We start from the raw sequence: 17,041 nt of genomic DNA, 5'->3' as shown, positions 1-17,041 counted from the left end.
AAAATATAAATAGAAAAGACAATAAATTAGCAATGCACCTTTAAATTTCTAATTTAACATCTTTGTAGGATTAAAACACAATCCCATTCGCTTCTGAACCGATATCACTCTTTCCCTGCAGTATTCCGCATTGTTGCAGATTTTTGCCCAATCGCTGCTCAGAATTAAAACATATTTTAAATAAATAATACCAGCTACTTGTTACTTCGCTGTTTTGTTGCTTGCTTGTACCTGAATAAGCCATGTATCTCGCTTCGCTGTACTTCCTCTGTATTGTTTAAAAATGTAATTGGTTTTATATAAAATGTGGGGTGCAGATTGCACTGTTGGGCTGTACCAACCAAGGATATGACATAAGAATTTAAGATGTAATTCAAAAGATGTTTCGAGAGTGTCGAAGAATATATTATATGTCGTCGTTTCCCAAATATGAATGAAAACTGGGTACTTGGCAGAGCTAAAGGAAAGAAGACTGAGCTGGCGTATTTGGACTTAACAGTGTGTTTATAGTTGATAGTTTTAATAGCAGTGTAAATAGTATGAATTCCTGGTGTGTTTTAACCACCCTTAGGAGGATATATAGACCACCAATGGTTTACGTATGCTCATTTATAGATTAAGTGGATAAAACTAGTGGTCGTTTCCATCGGGTGAACAAATTGGGTGTTAGTAGGGATAACGAAAGGCCGTCGTAGGTGCGTAGACATTCAGAGTTTTGCCGTATATTAGTGAGTTAACATTTTCTTCGAAAACGTTCTTCACGAAGGCCTGTTTATAAGGCAGATAATGTCACATACGCTTTTTCTATGATAATTAACAAAAACTGTTATAGCTTGTAGGGTTTATATTTATTTTAACTAACATTTATTTTAAGTTTAAACTATTATTCCTGTCAAGCCTTACTTTCCCCTGGAACTGCCAATGCCAGAGTATGTAACTTTTAGTAGAACGCGCAAGGGTTCAAATTATCAGCGGAAGTATTCTGATTTAAATAGAAAGGAAACGAGTTCGAGGTGTGATATTCTTACTTCACGAGCGCGGATTTAGTTGGCCAGAAATTGAAGAACCCCGCGTTTCGGCCTGTGTGCTGGCCTGGAAGAATTGTTAATCGTTCAAGTGATCTTCAAGTTTGCTGAATTAGCAGCGGTATTGTAAAACGCGGTGAGGTTAGTTACTTTTAGAGAGCCTCGTAGTTAGAGTCTTGTCTTTAGTTTCTTTTCAGGTTATTATTTTTATTTGACCGCCGAGTTGGCGCAGTTTGTGAGCGTCAAGAGCACGCACTTGTAATTTATTACGTTGAATAAAAAGGGACTTAAACCCTTAACAAGACTCTGTCTTTTATCCAGTTTTCACAGTCACCTCTTGGTTGCGTGCAAGTTGGAGGCGCGCAACGCTACAAGCTAGTAGAGTGATTTCATTAAATTCTAAATTATGTGATGGCTTTTCTTTTCCTGTCTTTCTTCCCCCTTTTTACACGAATGATTTATTTTATTGGAGCGACTGTAGTTTTGATTATTATTATTATAAGCCATTACAAATTGATTTAATATTAGAACTTCGGTATTCGCGTAAAAGGAGGATTCTCATTTTCTGGAAAAGTAAAGATACAAGAAAGAGGGATACAGAGAAGACGAGGAGAAACAGAATACGCATGTGAAGTTCATGTTTCCCCGTGACTGATTGTTACTTAACGCCTTATAAATCAAACGTTTAACTATAGTAAATTCTCTCATGAGAGACTTTGTTTTATATTGAGAGATTTGGTTAACAAACCATTAGTTTTCGAATAATAAGAATAAACCATCAGATGAGTTGTGTGTATTTGCAATTTCTATTCTTTTTCGAAAACAAAAATGAAATTATTTAAATTTTTATTTGATCCTTAAGCATTTCAAAATATTGAAAAAGTTTTTCGAAGGGTTTGGCTCATATTTGCATTAAGACAGACCATCAAAGTTTCTTCCACTAACTTCTACACACTACAGCTTTGCTTTCTTTGATTTGCATGTATAATTTAAGACAGCTAAATTGGAGCTTTTTAGGAAAATGGGATCATTTCATTTCAAGATGAATTCTATTTTTAAATAATGTTTTTCAAACTTTTTACATAAATAAATAATGATAAAATATAACGTTTTTAAAATCAAACATTAAAACATTTTTTTTTTAATGAGCCGAGTTATATATATATATATATTTTTAATTAGCCAGGTTAGTAAGTGCTGAGTTGATAAAACTGTTGAAACTAGTAAACTGGTTTACGTAGATTATTATTTTAATGCTATAGGAAAACATACTATCAAGACATATTTCTAACATAGCAGTTTCTTAGCATAAAATATACGTAGACTAACTTTAAAAGATGTGCTTTTTCCGGATCTCTCTAACCATTTATTTGCATTAAATTTTTGTTATATTTTTTTATGATAACATTAAATGACAAATTAAATTTTTATTTGAAAATTCCGTTGTGGATTCTGTCTTTGAACTCACAGATCCTGTGAGATTTGCAGATCACAGTTTAATGAACGCTACAATCGGGCTTTCATTGTAATGGCTGACAAATTTTGGGATTTAAAGACCCGTTTACAATTATTAGAACTTATTGGAAAAAAAAAGGGGGGGCGCAAACTTAACGACTTCGCTGAAGTGAAAAAAAGGCACTCTGAGATAAAATCGAGTATCTATGCATCTTATTGCATAATATGAATAAACTATTTGGACCGGGGGTTCTGAAACATCCTCTATGGTGGGGAATTTCATAATTTCGGGGGGGGGGAGGTCAGTCTTTTATTTAACTTATAAGTATATAGTTATAGTTTATGAATATAAAAAGCCACTTTTGTTCAGATTTTGGTGTTTATCAACATTTTCTGCATTTTTTGTTGCTTAATTTATAAAACACTTGACCAAAATCATCTAATTATGTATGAATAGTCTTGTAGCAGTGGGGAAACGGGTGCATGGGGCAAAAGAGGTTGAGAACTCCTGATCTAAACTATAGTATCATTCAAAATTTCAAGAGTCAGATATTTCTGAAACACATGAAACTAATTTTTTTCAAAAGACATCAATCGAAGCCGACGCACGATAGAATTCCGCTGGTTTTGTAAAGGGAATTTAAGATAGATTGGGCCGTATTTACGTTGCGCATGAAGAAAATAATGAAAAGAACATCTAGTCCGTTCGATCAACCACTAGAAACAGAACCTAGGGAAAACCACCAATGTTTCACCACTTAAACTATTGGACTATTTGGGTGGTATTAATCTTGATTGGGTTGGTTTTGTGGCTTCTTATGAACTACAACTGCGTGTGAAAACTATTAAACACAGGTAGTTCCTCTTGTGGCTTTATTTAGACGGACAAGTGCGGTTTTCGGTCATTCATTCAAGCGCAATTTGCTCATTTTGCTGATATGTTTAAAGAAGGGTTTAATGCAACGGTTCTCAACCTTTTGAATAACGTTCACCATCTAAACAAAAACTGAAAACCTCTAGTACCACCATTACAAAGTACTACTGCCACCACCACTCTTGAACAAAGTTCAGATCGCATAAATTTATGAGTTAGAGAAAAAACTCAATCAGGATGTTGGGATTTTAATTTTTGAATTTAATAATTACAAATACTTTGCTTCTTTACGTACCACCTATTTTTCTCTTGCGTACCACCGGCTGAGAAGCTCTGGTTTAATGTATTCTTCAATATTATTTTTATATCATCACGATGAGAAGACATTTGCAATCCTCTTCGCCGTTAAAATTCTATTTGATGTGCTAAACCTAAAGCATACTATCGAAATCCCCTATTTGAGGTTTATCGTTATCTGGATATTCTTCAAGAGTCCATTTCACGTTGATTTCACGCGTAATTTCTAATTTGCAGAAATTCGAGTCATTAAAGCAAGATTCTGCCTCATTTGGTGAAACTCCGTTTTTATCCTTTGATAAATTGCATAACTTATAAGAACATATCTGGGCATTTGTTGTAATTCTTGAATTAATAAGCTGTAGATATCACAGAATGTCCTTTTCAAACAATTTGCTAACAGATCGTGGTTTATAAACGATAATAAAGTTCACGAAGGCCTGCCGATTTTAAAGATTCCAAAACATTTTGTTTTTAAAAAAAAAGGATTCCCTCCTCCTAAAAAGAGGGGGAAGCAGAAAGGGAATAAAGAAAGAAGCAATAAAGAAAACAAGAAAATACCTTTTCTTGCGATGCGGTGAACAAGAAAACCAAAACAAAATCATTTAACTAAATTTATTCTATCACGTGGGCTCCTTAACGTCCAAGCGACGATTACCGTCTAATCAACATCAAATTAAATTATTATACTTGGAATTATATCAATAGAACACACATATTTAATGATATTTCATGTTACAGCATTTCAATATATAATACGTGTTTTGTACTGTCGGCATTACATAAGATTGGTTACGTCACGCGTTCAGTTCAGTTCTTTTAGTGAAAATATGTTGCCAAATTCCTAACAGCTTTCAATAAAGGTATTATTGACTTTAATAAAGATTTTATGTTATAAATTATGACGTCTTAATTCACGTGGAGACAGACCACATCTCAAATTGGTTTTGAGGGCACTTCTCCCTTGCTTTCTGGTGTAAATTGAGGTTCTGAAAAGCCCTTTAATTCTGTGGCACAAATTTCTTTCCGCTATTTAATCTAAAGCTCTTGATTATTAAATTTGTCCCGCCAGCTACTCTAGAAAATATTGCACGAACTTAATTCCTTAAGCCCCGTCCACACGAGTACGCTCGAAACGTAGCTGACGAACGCGCTTTTACGTTACCAGCGTAAAAGCGTCCAAACGAGTACGCTTGCGAAGAGTGCGTTTAACAATAGAATTATTTTGCGCAAAAATCACGTGACGCTGTAATATAGCGTCAACAGAGCTGTATCTTATTGCTTCGCTGTTCTTCTGTATGTTTGCGGCAAGTTGTCCGAATCAGATGATTTTTTTTATAGCTGAAACTTTACTATTATGTGCAATTATTAAGCAGAGGCAAAACCGCAAAAAATGGCAAGAATGGGTCCGAAAGATTTATTTAGAGCGACCTGTTCAAAGAGATTTTTTTTTTTTTTTTTTTTTTTTTTTTTACTGCCTTGTTTGCGAAAGGAATATCTGGAATTATTAAATTCCTACTATTAGCTCACACTCTCCCTATATCTTGTTCAAATTTTCAGTACATAAAATGCTTTTTATTCATCCACTCAAGTTCAAATACAATTTTTTAAACTTGCAGTGAATGACACTTGATGTTAATACAGCTTTTTCAGATATTAAAATTTTTTAAATTTTTAATTTAAAAAAAATATGTTTGTATTTTTATTTATTTATTTATTTATTTTTGTATTTTTAAACTTTTCTTTGTGGACCTAAGTAGGAATTGACTTAATTTTTTTTGGGGGGTATATTACTTGTTTTTTAATTCCTTCAGGATGAGTATCGACCAGTTTGACAGACTTGCAGATTCTATATCGTATGAAAATTAGGATTTATAAAATTAGTTTGGAATACAGTATATAAAGAGAATTAAATTACCTAATTCTCTTTATATACACCATCCACGATATAATAAAACCAACTTCATATTTTTTTAACTCCCTCTCCTTTGGTCTTTTGTTTTTCTTTTTATTTATTTTTGAATTTAGAATAAGGTTCAAACTTTGGACAGTTTACGAGAAATTATGTGCATGATAAAATATGCAATAAAGTAAAAATAAAGAGAGAATTTATAGATGATATATGATAAAATGCTGCAGATATATTATTACATAAGGCTTTCTATTTGCACTGCACATTTTTAAACTAAATTAAAAACAATAATAATAATAATGAATAAAATAAGGAATGAAAGCAATAATAATAGCTAAAATAAGAATACAATGATTCATGATTAAATATAAGAAACACGTTTCAAAATGAGAAAAGCTAACTGAATTATATAACCGTCTACAGGTGAGGTTTGAACTCGCCACCTTTCCATTCCTCCGCCACCCAAGCCGTGCGCTGACCACTCAGCTATCTGTGATAGCAGACTTTATGAAAAATAATGTAACAAGTAGAAGTCGCTGCAAAGGTAATTTATTTAAACTTCAATAAATGATTGCTGTATGACACAAGTTGTAACTTTCCTCCAAAATTTCGTAATTGTATTTTATTGAATACTCTTTCACAGTCAACTGCTTTATTTTAGAAGTTGTTATATTGCTGAAGTTAGTTTTTGGTGTATTTAATATTGGGATATTTATAGAGCTTTTTATTACACATGATATAGCCAATATTTATAATAATTAGGGAGAATTTTGTAAGGCAGAAACTTTGATTTCGTAGAAACTGTAATTTATTTAGGTTCCTATTACTTACGGTGTTATAAATAGGTGAAGCATATGGATATACTGGTCGTATCATTGCTTTATAAATATACAGTTTTCCCCTTTAAAGAGAATTATCAAATGTATACCAATATGTACGGTTTGAGAAATCTGAAGATGGTGTGAACAATGCTGATTATTTTATTGCTGCATACAGTTATATTTCTAAGCAAAAACTCATCTCTGTGTCGTTCTGACGCCATATTGAAACGGGTAAGCAAGGTTTTCTGATTATGACACGTGATAAGAACTCGGTCGGCTATTGGCTATACGCGCGCGTCGCGGGCGAAAAAGCTGAACAGGAGACTCAGTTTTACGTCTTCTGCGTCACGCGAATTTACGCCGGCGTCAAAAAAGTTACGTCAACTGCGTCGGGAGCGTCCTCGTGTGGACGGGCCTTTACGATTTTGTCGCTGTTTGTTACTCATCTTCATCCCAGTAGATGATAGTTGTGAATGTTAGTTTTGCGGTTTATGTATCTAATACTTTTAATTTGTAAAGATGGAAGTTTTAATTGTGTTTGAAGCATGGGAAGACTTATCGCTTGCAGAATAAGAATTGCGTCATTGAAGTCGATAACTTGATTATTCTATTCGCCTCCGGTTTCTTCAGTTGGGTGATAAGTTAATTGTACAAAGCAGTTACCCATACCGCTCTATTTTAGACAAGCGGAACACTTTTTTTTTTTTGTTGTTTTTTGTTATCATAAACTGTCAAAAAGAATTATTCTCTTATCTGTGATACGGCATCCTCAGTATGCACAGGATATAAAAACATTTAAAGAAGATTGCCGTTTCCAGCTTTAATTAGACAAGTTATCATTGGAATGAAAATGTGTAAGCGAAATTAGAACGCCTGAAGCTATTTTCCATATAAGGCAACGTGTTTTTATCTGTTCATTCAAAGAACGCATGTGCTGTCGTGCACTAATTTCTGTAAGATTAAACAGATGCTCTTTTCTCTCTCTGTGTTTTTTGTCTCTTTTCTGGGGGGGGGGTGTGCACACAGCGATTGCAGGTAGATGATGTAACTCACCTTATAGCAATAAATGTAGTTTACTATAATGTCTACGAATACCAAATAATATATTCTACCGAGAATAAAAAAATAATTTTAAGACAAATAACGAATTAACTGTAAACTTAATGTTAATACTTTTATAAGTCATATAGATTCCTATACTTATAATTAAAATATAAAATTATTACACTTTTTACATTATATAATTACTGCACACTCTCATCAGCCTAATACGTAAATAAGGCAGGTAATTTTTTCGGTCCAAAAATTCGATAGTAAGTTTTCAGTGAATAAGCACGAATAAAGGTTCTCACAACATATTTCGAGTATTTCAAGAATGATGTCTGTGTGTATGAAGTGGCAATTTTTTTCGTCCACGATAACTTTTACATGAAACTTTCAAAAATTTCTGCTCTCCTTATTTAAGTTTTCTGCATTCATATCAAGATTTGATTAGATTTGGGGTAAAATTGGGCAACCAGAGGTGGTACTTGAAGTCCATAAGAGTTTTTAATGGACAAAGGGAAGTCTTACTTTTCTTGAAGCCCATTACAGTTTAACAACAATCAACATAACATATTGTCACGTTGAACCATAGCATTGTATTGTTACGAGCTTTGTACATAGATAGATGATTAGTGTGAAATTGTCAATAGGTAGATGATTAGTGTGAAATTGAAGATATGTGAAATTGTATTTTTCTGTATAATGGAATATGGAAATCTAGAGAAATGATGCTAATTTTCGACGCCGACTTTGAGGAGAAATCTCCAAAAGCCGCCATACTTGGCGACATTTGGGTCCGGTCCTTGTAAAACTGTATTGGAAGTTTTATTTAAATAATTGTAATTTATCTTCTGTGCAACTCTAACCGTATTCGGCCCTCATATGCCTTCCAGTAATTTCGAGAAGCAGAAAGTACAAGAAATATCTTGGCAACCGGTTGAAAACTATATAAGACCAGAAAGAGTCTCTGTTTACAGTCGTTGTAAGCTGTTTAATTCAGCTTTGAGGTATCTGCGTGTGAGCTCCCTCTTTAGATGCGCTTTGCATTGCGTTGTGTTTAACGTTAAGAGTAGTTTTTAAGTGTAACAACTGATTGTACGCTGTGAAGAGTTATACGACTATTTTTATGGAAAGTTCCAGAACTGTTAAGTGTTTCTTTCGTTAAAATAAATTTTATCAACCTATCGTCGGACCTGTGTTCATTCAATCTATTAAGAATCCATACGTACGCAGCAATACATTGATACTTAAATATGGCGTGGCTATCCTTGCAGATCAAAATAAATTTAGATATAACGTAGTAGGAAAATAAAATTATGGTATTCGTTTCAAATTCGTTATTTATTTAAAATGTGTTATAAAAATTAAATTTAATCAATTAAAAGCCAGTTAAATTATATGTTGTTTAAGTGCCGAATAAAATACAATTTTCAATAAAAAGAAGTAAAGGGGCGAACATTTGGAATAAATTTAGAAAAACCTTACATGTGTCGAATTATATCTAATGAAATATAATCTAAAATTTCAAATTATAGACTCTTCTCTTTATGGCAACAACCAATCAGATTTTGTGTCTTGACGATCATCTGGAAGTGCTGTTCTTTACTGTTTTAAAAATGGAACTGATGGGAGCTCATGTGCTGACCATCATATTTTTTAATCTTTTCTGAGAACGTTTTATTCAGGTGTATTTTTGTAGACCGCAACTCTGAAAAAACTATAGGGAATATTGTTCTCGAGAAAAATAAAATTTAGTGTCTTTCTATAACATGTATCAGCATTAAGAGCAAGATATTAATTCGCATCTGTTACAAAGCAACAGCAATTTTAAAAAAGTTTTCAAGTTCAGAAAGTTGAGGGATAGTATGAGTCACTCTATCCGCACCAGTTGGCATGGTTACACGAAGGTTCAGTAGTTGTTGATGAGATGATAATGACAATTCTGTCCTAGTTACTTTGTGCACACCCTCGACGGCGCGGATCTGTCGTAGGTGGCTTGCCGACATGTGGCCAGTTGCGGTTAGCTCGGCTCGAAAACTTCCTCACCGCAGGTGTATTCTGAAATTTCTCAGCTGATTCACCCATCGCAGTTTACGACCGAAATCTCATGAAACGAGGTCGCTTAAACGTAATAAGATCTATTTAGTGTCTTTACGAGTCGTTTTCACGTGGTATATTAGAAAAACAAAACTTACGTATGCGGTAAGAGTCGTTTTCACGTGGTATAATAGAAAAACAAAACTTACGTATGCGGTAAATGTGTATTAATTAACGCAGTGTACCGTTTTAGTTGCTTTTCGTATCATTTCACAGCCTTAAGATCTTTCTGTGCGTGCGAAATGAATCTTCCCTGTATAAATATTATTTTAAATACATTAAATGTTGCAATTTAATTTTCGTTGTTAAGTATGTATGGTAGAAATAAGCTGATTTGGGCTGCCAGGAGGTTGAACTATTCTCTTTCGTATTCTCTTAATCCAGCTCTTAGTAGTTAATAATCTCGCAACAGGTAAATCACTCTATATTTTCCTTTGGTCGGGAGTGTGAATCACGTGATTTTGCCAGCTGATAGTAAAAGCAGTCAGACGGATTTGGTTGATTTTGCTATAATGCCAACATTGAGACGATAGAATGTCTAAGGGATCATCTTTAACAAATAGTTTGATAGTTATAAGGATAATGGAGTAACGTAGATAGAGCATAGGACAGTCCCTGGTTTTGTCGCCTGTGCCGGTCTGTGAATTTGCTGCCCATCTTCATGTACAAAAAATAACTAAAAAATGCCAAAATGACATACGGGGAAATAAATCTCTTGTCTACTAGGTAATTCTTTGACTGTTGTCAATGCCCACGAGAAAGTAAAAGCGTTGGAAAGAAACTTGATTTGTGTATTAGACGTGTAAAACAGAAAAAAAAAAAAAATTCACCTTTTCAATCTTACAATCTCTTTAATAAAAAATGACGTTCTTATTGGAAATTGAAACTCTGAGATCACAGTTTGAAACTTCTTTTCCACATGATAAATGTGAGGAATTTTCACTAATTCTTGATCCTTTCCATTGCAATAAGAAGCTAACAAACTGTAACTGAAGTATCTGCCTAAGCGGTCATTATATGAAAGAGAGTAGTTAATTGAGATCTCGAATGATATATGTGAACAAAATGAAATTCCAAGCAGAAGGTAATGTATATCTGGACCTTATTACCAGAGAAAACGGAATATATTGAATTGTAAAACGGTGATTTCGCAATTATAATTAAGTTTGCTTCTGGGTGACAACAACAACAACAAAAAAGATCCACTACTAACTAAAAGCGTGTTCACTCATAACCCAAATAAACACTGAATATTATAAGTACTGAAATCGACTTGATTGTACCAGTCTCAGACATAAGCCCAGCACACGTCCAATCATAGAACTGTGCAAGAATCGACTGGCTCATCCACCTCATTAATGTGAGTACCAACATTAATTTAATTTTTAAGTAAAGGTTATCTGAACATTATAATAGTCTTGAATTATTAAAAACGAATATAACTTTTACTTTTCTTCTTTATTCTGATTGATTAATGCCAAGGTAAAATAAAATGAATTTTAATTAACGGCATTTTAAAAATATAAGTATGTTGGTAATAACATATGCTAAAAAACTGCTTTTGAAGTTGTCAAGAATAAAGTTCTGCAGAACATTTTAATTTATAAAAGTGGTCCCCACTTGCAAAAGTTTAAGAAATCTTGCCTTAGAAGAAAATATAACTGTTTTATTATACAGTTATATTTTCTAAGGTAAAATATAACTGTATAATAATACAGTTATTAGCTCTACAGTATCGAAAATCGGTTTTCCTTAGCCATACAAGGAAAAAATCCAGTAGCTTATATTCTTCAAAGATGTCGTCTTAAACCATATTGTAAATTCGTAGACATGAATTCTTAAACCCAGGTAAATGCTTCACGTCAAATAGTGACTGTAAAATAATGTGTTAACATTTGTTAGGTCTTTTATCGGTGTACCTTAGATTGCCCTTTTGTCGATAACCCAAGTTTAAGGAATACGGGGGGGGTTACACATTTCTAGAGAGATTTCGAAGCCGTTTAATTAATTTTTCACAAATCTGATAGTCTTTTTTGTTTGGAGTACAAGGAGTGATCAAATGAAAACGTACGAAACGACACGGTGGGTACAAATGTAGGCTTTATTCAAAATATACACCATAGGCCTGAGCACAAAGATCCCACTGATGAACAAGCCCCAGGATTCCTTGTTCCCAGAATTCCTGTAGCCGTGACGAGACCCAGTCTTTCACAGCGTCCTTGAGTACGTCGTCCGAATTGAAGCGCTTCCCTTTCATGTGTTTCTTCAGTGGACCAAACAGATGGAAATCGCAGGGCGACATGTCCGGACTGTAGGGCGGATGGTCCAACGTCTCCCACTTGAACTTGGCCAGTTCCATGTGTGTGACTCTAGAGACGTGTGGACGCGCGTTATCATGGAGCAGAACCACACCCTCCGTGAGCAGCCTCGATCTTTTGTTCTTGATGGACCTGCGTAGGCGTCGGAGTGTCTCACAGTACACATCGGAGTTAATGGTATTTCTGTGCTCGAGGAATTTCACAAGTAGCGGACCTTGACCCTCGAAAAACACGGTGAGCAACACATTGCCTGCTGACGGCATGGCTTGAAACTTTTTAGGGGGAGGTGATGACGCATGCTTCCACTACATGCTGTCTCGCTTTGTCTCTGGCTCGTAGTGATGGCACCAGGTCTCATTACCTGTGACGATCCGCTCCATGAAAGCAGGGTCTTCCTGATACCGAAACTTCCTGTTGCAGTGCTAGCCCCATACGCAGTTCTTTTTGCTGGGGCTTTTTACTGAGCTGCTTGGGAACCCAAGCGGCACACACCTTCTGATATCACAACCTGTCGTGAACAATTGTCCACACGGTCCCATAACTAACATCTATCTTCACTGCGAACATTCACAATGTGACACGCCGATCACTTCTCATTAGGTCGTCCACCTTGTCGATGAGATCGCTCGTGATGACAGTGTTTGTCTGGCCCGGTCTCGGGTCATCACCCACACTCTCACGGCCTGCACGAAAACGGGCACGCCATTTTCTGACAGACATGTCAGAGACACATTTCTTCCGTAAGCTGTCACCATCCGGCGATGAATAGCTGCCGGTTTCGCACATTCCGCTGTCAGAAATCGGATAACACCTCGCTGCTTCTCAGTCGTCGAATTTTGCAACGCGAACGCCATCCTGTCCTCATACGCAGTGCCGCATCATTTGGACGCCGCTTTTGATAAGAGCCTCTGTTCTCTCCTGCGCATGCTCCGATCCCAGTCAGAGACTCCAATCGCATCCCGAGATGTCTCGGTACGTTCTCCCATGGCGGAATATGTAAATATTTAACTGTTGCGTTTTTACATCGTTTCGTACCTTTTCATTTGATCGCCCCTTGTATAAGTCTGTATCCTGATTTCCTTAATAGGTCCCAATAAGCGTATTGATTTCCATTCCTCTTCCACTACTTTCCAGAGACCGTCATTCGTGGTGGGTTTGTGCTTAGAAGTAGTTCTTTTCGGGAGACCAAAATCACAATAATCCATAGGTGAATCAGAGACTTCACAGGATTATGTTAAAAAGGGTATGTATTGTTACGAAATGTAAAGGCGCGGTGAGATGGATTCCATTCAAAGCAGTTTTAGGGTTGCCATAAAACCGCAAGGGAAGGCAGCGTTGCCACATTTGGCAAGAAATCTCCCATTTGGCGACAAAATTGGCGATATACCATGGACGGTTGGAGAACCTTTTGGAACGAATTCTTACCGGTTTAGTCCAGAATGTTCCCGAACACAAGCCGAAAGCTATATAAACCGTGCTGGTCCGCAGTCAGAGAGAGTGCTTCATCGAGAGGAAGTGTGTCTCTCATCGAGCGTGAGTGTGTCTCGTCTAGCGAGTCAATCCCTGCGGAATCGATCGAGTTGACAGCCGGGCAGCGAGTGCCGAGTGGGTCGTCGAGTCCACCGAAGGAGTCTCTTAGTGTATCGCGGTTAGTGCATTGCCGAGAGAGCGTGTTGAGCTCCAGGAAAGACTGAACCAAAGAGTCAGGAGCTGTGCCCGTGTGTCGTCGGGTGCATCGCGAGTTGTAGCGGGGAGAGTCTCGAGAGTACGTGGAGTTCCGAGAACGACCAAGCAGAGTCGGGAGCTGTACTCCGGAAAGCAGAGTCGGCTGCTTTGCAGGAAGCTGTCTCCACCGCGATAGCCTGATAACCTGAAGGCTGTGTGGCTGATCGCGTTAGCGTGTTTATAGTAGATCTTCGACGACTGTGAAACGTGTTTTGGAGCTGTCCTGACAATACCGGCAAATGTGTGTTTCGATACTTCATAAAGTGTCGTCGTTATTCACTCCAAATCTACGAACCCCGTACGAACGTGAAGGAAGAAAATAACGTAACAACTGGTGTCAGAAGAAGAAAGAAAGAAAGAAAAAAAAAAACGTAACAACTGGTGTCAGAAGTGGGATTTGCGAGTGAATGCCAGTGACCCGCTTGCAGAGAAAAGCCATGGCGGAAGAAACGAAGACTTTGATGGACTTCTTAGCCGATATGAGGGCTGAAATGAAAGCTGGATATGCTGAGATAAAAGCTGGATATAAGGAGATGACAGCTGAGATAAAAGCTGGATATAAGGAGATGACAGCTGAGATCAAAGCCAGACTGAAAGAAATGAAAGCCGGACAGGAAGAGAAGAAAACCCGACGAGAAAAAATAAATTTTGGCGAAGAAAAAGTGCGAGAGGAACTCCAACCGCTGAAAGTGGAGCTTGCAGAAGAAACTGGAGCCGTAAAAGAAGATGTGAAAATGACAGTCGTGGCTTCTGAAGAATCAAAGGATGTAGAAATGAAGGAAGTAGCTAATGAACTGCCTGAGAAAGATCAAGAAATGATGGATGAAACAACTAACGAGATTAAAGGAAAAGAACGAAAACATGAAGAAATAGAAGACAGGAAAGAAGCATTTGATTCTGAAGTGCCTGAAGTGGAAGAAAGTAAAAATGCGACTGTTAAAAAGTTCGTCGAAACTGATAGTGAAGTTACGAAGTCGCAGTTAGAAAGTATTGAACCATCTGAATGTTCATGTGATGCTGAGATGGAAGAAGCTGATGTACAACTTAAACTCCATTATCCAGAGTGCTCCAGTATTGGAAGAAAATTCACTGACCTCGCAAACTATGTGTGTGCTTCATACTGCTGATTGTGAGGACAAGGACTTGAGTCTAAACCAGGATACTTGCGTTTGTAAGGTATCGGGCTCCGTTCACGACTCTGATGCAGAATTTGAAGCTGGTTCCCAGGAAACGGAGGAAAATGTGCATGTACCAGCTGCTGAAAATACCGATGTGAACTGTACACATGATGCGAACAAACTTCAGAATAGTGAAGAAACTGTTTTAAATCTTTCTGTGGATGGAAAGTCTCAAAGGACTGAATCTTCAGACTGTGATACGCAAAACATAAATATATCTGAGAACTGCAGTGGAAAAGTATTTGACTCGGGTATATTTTAGTGAATAGATAGAGACTTTAATTTGATATTAGATTTTAGAGATTAGATTTACTTTTAGATTTTAATTGAGACTTTAATTTGTATAATGTAAAATTGTTAAGCGTTTAATTTGTGTATATGACTTGTACATACTGTAAATATCTGTTTCTTTAGTTATGTTATTTATTTACACCTTATGTTTGTTTCATTACGTTTTGTTTGTATCGAACTAGGCTTCTCACCAAGGGTTGTACTGCCCGGGACGTGCAGTCCTTGGGAGGGGGCAGTGTTACGAAATGTAAAGGCGCGGTGAGATGGTTTCTCCGCAAAGCAGTTTTAGGGTTGCCATGAAATGGCAAGAAAGGGCAGGGTTGCCACATTTGGCGAGAAATCGCCCATTTGGCGACAAAATTGGCGATATACCATGGACGGTTGGAGAACCTTCTGGAACGAATTCTTACCGGTTTAGTACAGAATGTTCCCGAACACAAGCCGAAAGCTATATAAACCGTGCTGGTCCGCAGTCAGAGAGTGTGCTTCATCGAGAGGAAGTGTGTCTCTCATCGAGCGTGAGTGTGTCTCGTCTAGCGAGTCAATCCCTGTGGAGTCGATCGAGTTGACAGCCGGGCAGCGAGTGCCGAGTGGGTCGTTGAGTCCACGAAGGAGTCTCTTAGTGTATCGCGGTTAGTGCATCGTCGAGAGAGAGTGTTGAGCCCCGGGAAAGACTGAACCGAAGAGTCAGGAGCTGTGCTCGTGTGTCGTCGGGTGCATCGCGAGTTGTAGCGGGGAGAGTCTCGAGTGTACGTGGAGTTCCGAGAATGACCAAGCAGAGTCGGGAGCTGTACTCCGGAAAGCAGAGTCGGCTGCTTTGCAGGAAGCTGTCTCCACCGTGATAGCCTCATAACCTGAAGGCTGTGTCGCTGATCGCGTCAGCGTGTTTATAGTAGATCTTCGACGACTGTAAAACGTGTTTTGGAGCTGTCCTGACAATACTGGAAAATAAAGTGTGTTTCAATACTTCATAAAGTGTCGTCGTTATTCACTCCAAATCTACGAACCCCGTACGAACGTGAAGGAAGAAAATAACGTAACAAAAAGAAGAAAGAAAGAAAAAAAAAAAAAAAAAAAAAAAAAAACGCAACAATATGTATGTATTACAACAGCTGTATCAGTCTTCATTTTTTCTGGGAATGCAGTGATACTTTCGGAAGTAGGACTTGTTTTTTTGTTTTCATGAAATTTCACTCTTTAGAAAGTCATTGAGATAAAGAATTGAAATTTTTTCTGTAAATTTGACGACTTTTACAATGATGTCTGTTCTGTGTGCCTATATGTGTGTGACAATTTTTTTCGTCTGCCTTAACTGGTATGAAAGTTGAAAATTTCTTTTCTCTTACTTTTCTCCATACATGTAAAGATTTCAGTAGATTTGAGGAAGAATTGGACAACCGGAAGTGGTACTTCACATGAATCCCATAACAGTTTTTAATGAAAAAATATATTAAAATATAATCCAAAAATTTAAAAACTTAGTATTAAAGCAATTTATATCAATGGGAACAGCATATTAGATTTTGACTAAAAACTGATAAACTGGAAATGATCCTTTACATAAAGCTCTGAATAGATTTTTGTAAAAAAATATGTTATGAGGTAATTCAAAACTTCTGAGATTTGGTATTCAAAACAAGTATATGATTGAGAATAATATACTACGTTTGTACATTAAATATGTTTTTGAAATTATAATTGCTGCGGGAATAAGCTTTTTATGGAGACGAGCCGTTGTTATGAATCAATTGAATGTATTACCTTCAATGGTCAATTCTATGTCCGTTTCACTTTCGTGTCGAATCACCTTTCAAATAAAAGGATGGTTTCACAAAATGTCATCGCTATGTTTTAAGAAATAATACAGCAATAAGAATAATACAGCGAGTATGAAAGAAATATAAGGCAACAATTAATACTGTATTGAATATTCATTGGGAACTAAAACTGTTGGCAAATAAAGATATGCTGCTTTTAAAGATTTTTTGATTTTGTTGAATTTTA

General features: G+C 36.6%; 1 protein-coding gene across 3 annotated transcripts in view; it reads left to right on the top strand.

Moving 5' to 3' along the window:
• Window positions 1-17,041, top strand: part of LOC118201124 (uncharacterized) — a 177,236-nt gene that overhangs the window by 29,162 nt on the left and 131,033 nt on the right. The window contains exon 2 of one of the 3 annotated variants that reach the window (XM_085818337.1): window positions 5,987-6,107. The exons of the other annotated variants lie outside the window; for them this stretch is intronic. The gene's annotated coding sequence lies outside the window, so the exon portion shown is untranslated. The remainder of the gene's footprint in view (window positions 1-5,986; window positions 6,108-17,041) is intronic. 3 annotated transcript variants of the gene reach the window in all.

Source organism: Stegodyphus dumicola, chromosome 1, assembly GCF_044657685.1.
Source record: "Stegodyphus dumicola isolate Sdum_Otavi_A_Nest chromosome 1, ASM4465768v1".
Lineage (NCBI taxonomy): Eukaryota > Metazoa > Arthropoda > Arachnida > Araneae > Eresidae > Stegodyphus > Stegodyphus dumicola.
Note: the sequence above shows the minus strand (reverse complement) of the source record. Positions and strands in the feature narration are given on the sequence as shown.